Source organism: Herpailurus yagouaroundi, unplaced genomic scaffold (genome assembly GCF_014898765.1).
Source record: "Herpailurus yagouaroundi ecotype Mexico unplaced genomic scaffold, PumYag 248, whole genome shotgun sequence".
Taxonomy (NCBI): Eukaryota; Metazoa; Chordata; class Mammalia; order Carnivora; family Felidae; genus Herpailurus; species Herpailurus yagouaroundi.
The window spans coordinates 1,663,611-1,675,739 of record NW_024412465.1 but is presented as its reverse complement, the minus strand read 5'-3'; the positions used below and the strand labels follow the sequence as shown (position 1 = coordinate 1,675,739).

General features: G+C 42.9%; 1 pseudogene; it reads right to left on the bottom strand.

Moving 5' to 3' along the window:
- Window positions 1–2,684: 2,684 nt before the first annotated feature.
- The window catches only part of LOC121020200 (trifunctional enzyme subunit beta, mitochondrial-like), an 86,844-nt pseudogene continuing 77,399 nt past the window's right edge, over window positions 2,685–12,129 (bottom strand).

Sequence of the window (12,129 nt, the reverse complement as noted above, 5' to 3'; positions counted from 1 at the left end):
CCCTGCTCATGCTCGGTCTCTCTCTGTCTGCCAACAATCAATAAATATAAAAATAAATAACTAAATAAAAATAAAAGGATCCTTTTAAGATAAAAGTCACTAAAATAGTGTCCAGAATATACACACACGTATTTTATTAATGTGACATATTGTGTAGTATTAAATAATAAATAAATATTTGGTAATTATGAATAGAAAAAAACCTCTAAAGTTACAGAGGTCCAAAATGTGTGCCTATGAGTAGCACCTGTATTATTAGTGTTAGAAAAGCACACAGTATAAAAATATGCACCGGGATGATTTGATTTACAGAGTTTGTCACTGTCCATTTCCAGAATGCATTGTCACATTTCTCACTGCTGAGAAGTCCCACTACCACATGGCAGGATGGCAGGATCAATGCTCATCATTAGCAAGGGGTGGCCAAAGCCCAGGAGCCAATCCATGTTTGGGGAAACCTTGTTTCCTCCAGAATCCTTCCCCTCCTTTCCTGAATCTCATGAGGCTATGATTCTGTGTCTGGCATTGTGTGTGACTCACTCCGATTCTCCACACATCTTTTCCTGCCTGTTCAATGCTGGTGACATGTCTCAACATTGGGCACACTGGTAAAGGGATGTCAACACAGTGGGTCTTTCCCACACCCAGCAGGACATCCTGGTTAGCTCCCTATCGTTAGAAAAGTCCCCCCTGCAAAGCTCTACCCCAGAGGGAATGCAGTCAGAGGGCTGAGGAGAATCACAAATCCAAATGTGGGCACAAGGACAGTGTCGCATTTGGGGGTTGGCTGTGGTTTAACTCATCCAATTGTCTCGGTGACCTCCTCCATCCATATTGGCTGTTACCTCTTATTTAGTCAATCTGCACTATCGGTACATTGGCTGAAACGCTCCGGAGAGCATTCCAGGTTTCTGCTCAAAATGTGCTTCCGAATGAGTCTGGGCAGCCCTCTCCTGGAAGAGACAGAAGACCCTCCGTTTTGGCTTCAGACCCTGATTCCAATCTTGGCTGTGTGGTCCTCCCGCAAAGAACATTCATGTCTCACTTTCTTTCTCTACAGATTCTACCTTATTTCAGTGTGTTCCTGTGAAATGTGCAGTGAATGTAAAAAGGTTTCCAACACAGAATACCTGCGGGGCTCAGTCGATTAAGCATCCAACTCTTGATTTTGGCTCAGGTCATGATCTCATGGTTTTGGGATCGAGCCCTGCATCAGGCTCCATGCTGACAGCGTGGAGCCTGCTTGGGATTCTCTCTCTCCCTCTCTCTGTCTCTCTGCCTTTCCCCCAACTGGTGCACGTGCTTACGTACTCTCTCACTCTCCAATTAAATAAGTAAGCATTAATTATTTTTGATCACACATTGGCATGGATCCAGGCATGTTCCTCCAGCTGCTGAGTAGTGAGGAGGTAGCTGCAGAAATTGTGGCTGATGAAAATCTGAAGGTGAGCTGAATAGTGGAAGGTAAATATGTGCTCACCTAGTCAATGGAACAAAGGTATTCTAGCCTAATGGGTCCTTATCCTACATCGAATCTGTCACCCTTCAACTACAACCTAGACCTTCAGAACATTCTCCTGAAACGTGAATCATGCATTCACTTTTATTGATCACCTCCACTGAGAAAGGCATCGTGCTATTCATCAGGAGTATCGCTTTTGGGGCACCCACATTGCTCAGTCCAACTCTTCGTTTTGGTTCAGGTCATGGTCTTGCAGTTCATGAGTTCAAGCCTCACATCAGGCTCTGCACTGACAACATGGAATCTGCTTAGGATTCTCTCTCTCTCTCTCTCTCTCTCTCTCTCTCTCTCTCTCCCCCCCCCTTCTCCCTCTCCCTCTCCCTCTCCCTCTCCCTCTCTCTTTCTCTTTCTCTCTCAAAGTAAATAAATAAAAACCTTGAAAAACTTTTTAAAAAGTTTTCACAGCATCTCAGTAAATATTAATGACTCACAAATCCCCATCATAGACTTTGAGAATTTACCGATACCCTAAACTTTTTTTTATATAAGAAAAAAATGAAACACAGTATATAATTTCTTTCATTTTCCTTCAATGCTTTTTCACTTAAGATTTACATGGTACTTATATGCCTAAATATTTACTGTACGTTTTAGTGACATTTAAACTCTGAATTCTCTTTTCGTAAGTTTCTTTAGGCACATTGGTTTCTATTTTATAGGAAACCCTTATCTTTACGTCACAAATAGGAAGGTATATAATTTTCAAATGTTACAAGGATGGTTCTAAATTTCAGGTAACCTCTTCCCGAAATTGCAAATTTAGTCTTTAATGAAAACGGAAAAACCAAAAACAATTGCATTAATGTGTCACTGTGTAGGGGCACATGGCAAACTCAGACAGTTGAGCGTCCAACTGTTCATTTGGGCTCTGGTCATGATCTCGCAGTTCTGAGATCAAGCCCCCATAGGGCTCCGCACTGAGCGTGCAACCTATTGAAGATTCTCTTTCTGCCCCTCTCCCCCACTCTCTTTAAAATAAATATAAAAGTAAAATTTTATTTTTATTTCTTTTAATGTTTACTTATTTATTTTGAGAGAGACACACTGAGCAGGGGAGCAGCAGATGGAGAGGGAGAGGGAAGATCCCCAGCAGGCTCCACAGCTGCCAGTGCAGAGCCCAATGTGGGGATCAAACTCACGTACTGTGAGATCATCACCTGAGCCCAAACCAAGAGTTGGTGGCTTAACTTTAAGCCTTTGGCACCCAGACACCCCTAAAACTAAAAATTTAAAGGTATCATTGTATCAGAATCTGGTGACTAAGAAATCCCTCAAAGAGCAGTGAGCCAAGATTACTGGGAGACTTGGAACACTAGCAAGGCTTAACTGCATAGAATTTAACAAGTGGCCACAAATTGTATTTTCCTACAAGGAGCTAGGAACTGCAGATAGCATTTGGTGATGCACCGAAATGGCATCGCCTAGTGCAACTGCTGCGCAGAAACTCCAGGTCACCTCCTCTGTCTCTATTAATTCGGATAAGCTCCCACTAGCAAAGCATGACCCCGCCCTCCAGTTATACAGCCAGCCAGTAAGCAATGCTGGTCTCCATCCTTCCATAATCTGTCGGCAGCTGCCGTGACCAACTGGCAGCCGGTGGTTCCAAATGAGTGTGCCAGGGACAGCCCTCCATCCCAGTTGTTAATCTTAACCAGAGGAGGTAATCCATCCTTGGTGTTTCTTCCCAAGTAGTTTGCAAAAGCCAATCTGTGACTTTAAAATCAGCCACCATCTAACCTGAGAACGCTTCCTGAGACTCAAAGACATCAGTATCATACGTTGTTAATACTGCCTTTTCCGGAGCTTATGGAGCATATGTTGACCCAAGTAAAAGTGGATCTTTTGCATCCTGAGGCACATGCACAAAATCTCTCAAATATGCCTTCGGTTTATAACATCTGGCCAGAGATTTTTTCCTCTGCCATCATCAGCGTCTCTGAAGCACCACCAGTCAGGAAAGAAGAATTTGTAGCTGAATGCCCTGATCTTTGAGAACTGTATCTTTTCCTGGTAGTCTGAAGGGGACAATATCAGCTAGGAGTCCTTCATCCCATGCCTCCTTGGCCAGGCTGTGCAAGTACAGCACGTCCTCACCCTGGTCCAGTCAGGAAACTGCAGAAGCGGTGGCCAGCCCATCTGCAGAGTGGTCCATGGTCTCACCAGTGCAGAACTCCACCAGTGTGGGGAGCTTGGATGATAGGAAATTCAAACTGACCCAGAATCTTGGCCTTATTGAGACCAAGCATCATTTTCCTTACTTTCCTTGAGTGGTAAACAGGGACGTCAGGCAGTAACTTCATGACCACATCACACTGCCCAGAAGCAATCAATCCAATACCCACAGTTATGGTTGGTTGGCAGAGATGAAAGGCATGGTGACCGTGGGAGCAGGAGTCTTGTCTGAGAAGCCAGCTCGGAGCCCAGCCTCTCCAGCCACACTGCCAGTTTTCACTTCCCATGTAACTGTCCCAAAGATGACCCTATCAGCGGCTTCCTTTGGGGCATTGGTCTGATGCTTCAAAGCCAAAAGTGCTGCTCTATCCAAACCATGTGGCATCAGGTCCTTCGCTGATGTGTCTAATTGCAAAAGTGGAATGTTAGCACCAGCCACCACCGCGATGCTCCTCGTGTTAGGTTTGGCTAAGGGGTTCTTTAATTTGGTCTTGGCGACCGGAGCACCCCTTGCTTGGAGGAACAGCTTCAAGGTCTTATGGAAAATCTAAGGCCCCATTCTAGTGCACTGGCAACATTTTTAAATGTGGCAAGACTAGACTATAACTTATTTCTTAGCAGAAGAAAACAATAGAAGTACTTGAAGGTCTGAATCTGTTTTTGTTATTTTTTAAATGTTTATTTTTGAGACAGAGAGAGATAGAGTGTGAGCAGGGGAGGGGCAGAGAGAGGCAGAGACAGAATCTGAAGCAGGCTCCAGGCTCCCAGCTGTCAGTGCAGAGTGTCATCGTGCTTGAACTCATGGACCGCGAGATCATGACCGGAGCCGAAGTCAGACACTCAACCAACGGAGCCAATAGGGCACCCCTGAATCTGTTTTATAGACAGACTATTTCTAGAAGTATTTAAATATGCTCGTTTGGAGTCTCAGTCTTTGTACTGACCTAACGCTTTTCAATATGTACCAATCAGTGCTGACTATTGGTTGATCAATTCAACAGTTGGGAATGATAGACTGTTCACGATACCCTCTATTCTTGACTTTTATTTCTTTTCTTTGTCTTTCTCTTTTTCATATAGTAAGGTGGCAGAATAAAACAGCTGGATTTTTGTGTATGTAGAATAATCTTGAACTATTTGATAGGTCACAAATCCTCCCCCTGAGATCTGCGTTCATAATTCCATCCTGTAAGGTATGTGTGCATACACTCACGCACACACACATACAAATATATACACAGACTCATCAAAAGCTGATGGCCAGGGGCGCCTGGGTGGCTCAGTCGGTTTGGCATCCAACTTCGGCTCAGGTCATGTTCTCACGGTTTGTGGTTCGAGCCCCGCATCGGACTCTGTGCTGACAGCTCAGAGCCTGGAGCCTGCTTCCGATTCCGTGTCTCCCTCTCTCTGGCCCTCCCCCGCTCACACTCTGTCTCTCTCTCTCAAAAATAAATAAACATTAAAAAAAATTTTTTTAAGTTGATAGAAAATAAATGATGGTTATTGGCTTCTTCATATACATTTTTACTCAGGTGGAATTATGAGTAAACAGTTTGAATCAGCACTGAAGGCTGTTTCATTAATGCCATTTTTTTTTTAATTCTATAAAACTTCCTGATAATTATTATTTTCCAGTCTTTGGATTCTTCGCTTCTGGAGTTCTGCTGACAAATTTGCTTTCTCTTCATTTGTTTGATACATATATCTGGTTTCTGTGCTGCAGTAAAAATGCCAACTGAGATTTTTCTTCTTGTTTTTTCCCTTCTGTGAAGAATTTTTGCAGAGCTCCAAAGGAAATACAGAAAATACAAGATAAGCTACTGCATGAAATAAAATTCATAAAACGCCCTTCCCAAGTGGTTCTCTGAGAAGCATGCGCCTCTAGTTTCTGAAGACTGCCAAGTTTATCTCTTTGATTCAATGGTACGAGCCACCCTCCAATTTCGTCCTGCGGATGTAGGATAGTTTACTTTTCAAGTCGGTCATAAAACACTCTGTTTATAAAGTACTTAGCTACAGTGCACCATGCAAAGAATAACGTGATAAAACACACAGAAGCTCTTTCTTAAGGAATTTGATTTTTGAAAGCATCACAGCACAGTGAATCATTCTCAAAAATCTGCCCTGCAGGATTCATGGTTTCAATTAACGAACGATTTCAAGGGCCAACACTCCAAAATTCGCCAACTCGGGCCGACATCTGCTCTCCTGTCCTACTGTCTTTGACAATAGAGCTAAACACAGAATCCATTTCCCAGTTTCAAAAAGGCAGCTATTCACACCAGTTGCTTGGTTAACATGTTTCATCATACATTAGCCAGTCATCCGTCAGTGAAGTCGTTCAGAATTAATTTTGTGACAATAAATAGCACATGTAGCAGACATGATCTGGAGTAGGAGTTCCCCAAAGGTTTCGCAACGTTGCAACCATTGACATTGGGGCTGGGCAGTGCTTTCTCAGGGGACTTGTCCTGTGCTGTGCAACGTATTACACAGCATCTCTGGCCTCTACCTTTTCCATACAGGTAACCAACCAACCCTCGTCTGCGTTGTGATAACTGAAAATGTCTCTAGACACCGGGGAGGGAAAATTTGACCATGTTGAGAAGAGCTGGAATTCTCAATTTCAAGATTTTTAAAGCGCTATGTTAAACCACCCTGGGGGATTCCAATATGCAGCCAACTTGGAGAATCAGAGGCCTATTCCTTCGTGGCTCAAAATCTTGTCTCCAAACAGGCATAATCCTGTGACAGCTTGTTAGGCATGCAGAGTGATGGGCCTACGGGATCAGAATGTGCATTTTTCCCAAACCCCCCAGGCCCTATCCATGAATATCAGGTCTTCAAAGCACGTTCCTCTCTTGTCTGAGAATTCTCCATAACTCCCAAGTCCCGCCAATTGGGCAGTCCCTGCTTTGGTCAGCAGGTCAGGTGGGAGAAGATACGTGGCTCGAGTGTCGGAATTGGGGCAGAATCCATTCCTAGCAGAGAGTAAATCAGATTTCCCCTAGAGAGTTTATGTAACTGGAAAAGACTCAAGAGTTTGTGTGGGCTCTTGTTGGAAGACAGGAAGGAAAGGAGCTGAACAGAGCGGTGTGAGGAAAATGGCCGATCATGGAGGAGTTCCTCCTGTTTTGGTTCTGCAGAGCTTTCTCCTCTGTCTTTCTTTCTTTTCTTCTCAGCCCTGCTTTACAGATTTTCCTTTGCCACCAGCTGTTGCTGAACAGCGCATCAGCAGATTTTGAGTTCGCCTGCGAGGGCTATGCTCCTCATGACCAGTTATACCCAACCAAAAAATGATTCTACTGTAATCAACATGGAGTGGGGTGGGGGATAAAATAATGATAGTAACACTATGCCATTAAGTTGATAATGAAAATTCTATAGTCGCACATTGTTGCTTCAAAATTTCTGAATGGCCATGTGATGAAAACATTTAAAATGGGCATAAAAATGGATAAGTACTTTACTGTCTAATACTGTTTTAAAATAAACACATATTTGTTTAAATATTTAAAAAAATTTTTTTTCAACGTTTTTTTATTTATTTTTGGGACAGAGAGAGACAGAGCATGAATGGGGGAGGGGCAGAGAGAGAGGGAGACACAGAATCGGAAACAGGCTCCAGGCTCTGAGCCATCAGCCCAGAGCCTGACGCGGGGCTCGAACTCACCGACCGCGAGATCGTGACCTGGCTGAAGTCGGACGCTTAACCGACTGCGCCACCCAGGCGCCCCTGTTTAAATATTTTAAATGAACACATATTTGGAGATAACCCAAAAGAATGAAAAAGGAGAGTTAAAAACAACTCCGTGCTAGTGAATAAATGAGTAAAAAATGTTTTGTAAACTGATAGAAAGATCATACAGCCATGAAAACATGTGGCTGTAAGATGTGTGGCTGTATAAGGAGGGAAATGTGAATGAAATACAGAAAAGAAGCTTTGTTGTTTAAAAAAGAGATTGTGGGGGCACCTGGGTGGCTCAGTCGGTTAAGCGGCCGACTTCGGCTCAGGTCATGATCTCACGGTCCGTGAGTTCGAGCCCCGCGTCGGGCTCTGTGCTGACCGCTCAGAGCCTGGAGCCTGTTTCGGATTCTGTGTCTCCCTCTCTCTGACCCTCCCCTGTTCATGCTCTGTCTCTCCCTGTCTCAAAAATAAATAAAAAGTTTAAAAAAAATTAAAAAAAAAAGAGATTGTGCACATTTTTAGATTTTTGTTTTCATAAAGTTAGTCAACCCACGAGAATGTGCATGTGTTTCTAGGCTACAGGAGACCTTAGATAGAGTGTGATTGTCTGTAAGGCTTAGATGGTACAAATTCAGGTATCATCTTGTTTTAAGTAGTTTTCAATCTACAGTAAAGATATAATGGTTTCAATGTAATTGTTTCAAGCATACCCAGGTGTAAGAAATAGGAAACAAGTTCTTTGTCTATAGTATTGGATGTGTTTCCAGAAACAAGGACTTTGTCTATAGCATCAGATGTGTATCTGAGCCACGTTTAACCTATTGCTTATTTATGTTCTCATGAGCACACGTTTGGATGTGGATAACTTGGGTGTGCCTGCCTTCAGAAGCTTGATGCAGTTAATGTGACTTTTTGAACTCGGCAGGCTCTCTAAGCCTCTACCTCTTGAGGCATGAAATTAGATGGCTAGAACAGTGGGGCACAAAGGTTTTATTAAAGGGACGTTAGGGGCGCCTGGGTGGCGCAGTCGGTTAAGCGTCCGTCTTCAGCCAGGTCACGATCTCGCGGTCCGTGAGTTCGAGCCCCGCGTCGGGCTCTGGGCTGATGGCTCGGAGCCTGGAGCCTGTTTCCGATTCTGTGTCTCCCTCTCTCTCTGCCCCTCCCCCGTTCATGCTCTGTCTCTCTCTGTCCCAAAAATAAAATAAAAAAACGTTGAAAAAAAATTTTTTTTAAAAAAAAGGGACGTTAACACACAAGACTGAGTGGAGTGCCTGGCAAATTATTCTCACTTAATGGATAGCAGGTGTCATTCTCATTGTTTCCAATTATGTCATCAACAAGTTCATATGTGAGAAGATAATTGTGTGGTCAGTGCCTTCTTTTTTACAGATTTTAAGCATTAGTGTTTTATTATGATTCATACGCATTAATATTTTACTGTTTATTAATATATTAAGGCATACTTATTAAACTTCAATTGATAAAGATGGTTTAATGAAATTGATGGAAGAATACCCACTGATCTTTGAATTACTGTTTGAAACTCTGGCTTGATTAGATACACACAAAGATCAAATTCTTTTGTTAGAAGCCCTAATGGAAAAGTACAAAGTTTTTCTCTAAATTTTTTTTCTGTTATTCCATTTAGATGACCTAACCTATTGGAATTACTTAGAACTCTAACAAACCAAATTGTCCACAACTTCTGTATGCTGTTTTTTATTCCCTTAGAAATGGGTTCCCGGTGGGGTGCCTGCATAGCTCAGTTTGTTGAGCGACCAACTGAATTTCGGCTCAGGTCAGCATCTCAGGGTCATGTGATCAAGCCCTGCGATGGGCTCCTCTTTGAGCGCAGGCCTGGTTGGGTCTCCCTCTCTACTTCTTTCCCTCTCCCCCGCTCATGGTCTCTCTAACCAAAGAAAAAATAATGTCTTCCTGGGGAGATACCAGCACCACAGTGGTTTTCAATGTCTGCTTCCTGTTATAAACCATTCATTTTCCTCCAGCTCAGGATTGCTGTCCTGTAACCGAACCCACAGCACATGTACACACCCATCTTAGCATATTTGCTTCCCCCCTAAAGACATTGGGGCAGGTGGAAGTGATGAAAACAGGGTAAGTGCTCCGGCTCCTTGATGTGTTGTGAATAATAATCTTTCCTTCACCTCTGACCCAAGATCTCTTGCAAAGAGGGAAAAATCTAAAATCCTTCAGATCTTGATGTGCGTAGGAGTCCGCATCCTTAGATACTAAGTTTGAGATGCTTGTATGGCACTTAGGAGTAAACATTCTTAGTATTTAAAAGTTTCGCTTGTCACAATATTGTCTCTGTTCTCTTTGCAAAGATTTTATTTTAAGTATCATTTATTTATTTTGAGAGAGAGAGAGAGAGAGCATGTGTGAGCGCATATGGGCAAGGGGCAGAGGGAGGGAGGGAGAGAGAAGCCCAAGCAGGCACCACACTCAAGAGGCGCCCTACACGGGGCTTGATCCCATGACCATAAGATCATAATGAGCACAAATCAAGAGTTAGTTGCTCAACTGACTGAGCCACCCAGGCACCCCTCTTTGCATAGATTTTCAAATCCACCTAATCTATGTTGTTTTTTATACTATTTCCATTTTTAAATGATTTTTGAAAGATTTTATTTTTAAGTGATCTCTACACCCAACATGGGGCCTGAACTCACAACCCAGAGATCAAGAGTCACACACGTTTTGCCAACCAGGCACCCCTACACTGCTTGCATTTTTAATTCTAATCACCCAAGATCAGATCCTTGGTTCTTTGTAAAAAAATTTTGAGTGTGGTTACATATATACATACAAACCAATTTTTATATTTTCTTTTTGCAAATCATAGGGATTTCTTTTATTTTCTTCTCAATACTAATTAAAACAGTTCTTTTTAAAAATTTTTTAATGTTTATTTTTGAGAAAGACAGAGCATGAGCAGGGGAGGGGCAGAGAGAGAGGGAGACACAGAATCTGAAGCAGGCTTCAGGCTTGTTGCTGTCAGCACCGAGTCTGAGTCGGGGCTTGAGCCCACGAACTGTGAGATCGTGACCTGAGCCGAAGTCGGACACTTAACTGAGCCATCCAGCTGTCCCCTAATTAAAACAGTTCTTAATGTTAGCAGTTGCACACTAGCCTAAACAATGGGCATTAAAAAAAAAAAATCCCAACGCCTCCCTAGAACAGTGTGACAAAATCTCTTATTAAATCTCTTAATGCAGTTTGTAATGTGTTTCCCATTTGTATTTTATTTATTGATTTTGAGAGAGAGAAAGAGCATGTACACATGAGTAGGGGAGGGGGATACAGGATGTGGAGAGTGACAATCCCAACTGCAAGATGTGGGTCTCCATCCCACAAACCACGAGATCATAGCCTGAGCCAAAATGAAAACTCAGATGCTTAACCAACTGAGCTACCCAGGTGCCCCAACATGTATCCAAATTTTAAAACCATCGGACTAAATTTGCAAACGGAGCTGTCCTTGCCATGCCTTGCTTGTGTGCTTCTCAAACTTTATGGTATGTAAAAATCACGTGGTGATCTTGTTAGGTTTCAGACTGTCATTGTTTGGAGTGGGAGCTGTTAATCTGCACCTACAGTAGGTCCACAGTTGAAGTCATTGTTCCTGCTTCAAGTTGAAACTTTGAGAAGCAATATCGTAATGGTAATTCCTGCTAAAGAAAGCTAAAGCAAAATAGAAAGAAAGGAAGAAAGAAAGAAAGAAAGAAAAGGAAAGAAAAGAAAGAAACAGAAAAGAAAGAAAGACAGAGAGAAAGAGAGAGAGAAAGAAAGAAAGAAAACATGACCCAATAATCAAACATTTCACCTACTGAGATGTAGAACATGCTTTTTATTTATTTTATTTTTTTTACTAAAATTATTTTTAATCTTTATTTTTGAGATTTAAAGAGAGACAGAGTGAAAGCAGGGGAGGAACAGAGAGAGAGGGAGACACAGAACCCGAAACAGGCTCCAGGCTCCGACGCACGAACCGTGAGATCATGACCTGGGCTGAAGTCGGACGCCTAACCGACTGAGCCACCCAGGCGCCCCACATGCTTTTTATTTTTTTATTTTTTTTTATTTTTTGTTGTTGTTGTTGTTTTTTCAACGTTTATTTATTTTTGGGACAGAGAGAGACAGAGCATGAACGGGGGAGGAGCAGAGAGAGAGGGAGACACAGAATCGGAAACAGGCTCCAGGCTCTGAGCCATCAGCCCAGAGCCTGATGCGGGGCTCGAACTCACGGACCGCGAGATCGTGACCTGGCTGAAGTCGGACGCTTAACCGACTGCGCCACCCAGGCGCCCCCCCACATGCTTTTTAAATGACCTTTTTTTGGTGAGAGCACTGAGCAAAAATTCCGAATCTAAGAAAAAGAGAGAAATGATTATGTCAGAGTGTCAGCAGACTGTCAGTGTCTATCCAATGCACTGAGTTTTGCTACCTAAATCAGCGTCTGGTACAGAAAAAGCTCACAGAAGTGTAAAGTTGTAACCAACTGAAGGCCCCCTGCCTTGCCTTGACATTTATGTAGCTGAAAGGGGCCAGAGGAAGTGCTCTCTCTGAGGTGTGATCTTCATTAGAACCACAGTGTCACTTCAGTCATATTTCTTGAGTACACTATCCTGGACAGACAAACATTGAAGTGAATTGTACTGTGACACCCTTACCATGTGGGCCATGACAGGTGGTCTTAATGTGGTTTTAAAAGAAACCACTGGGACAG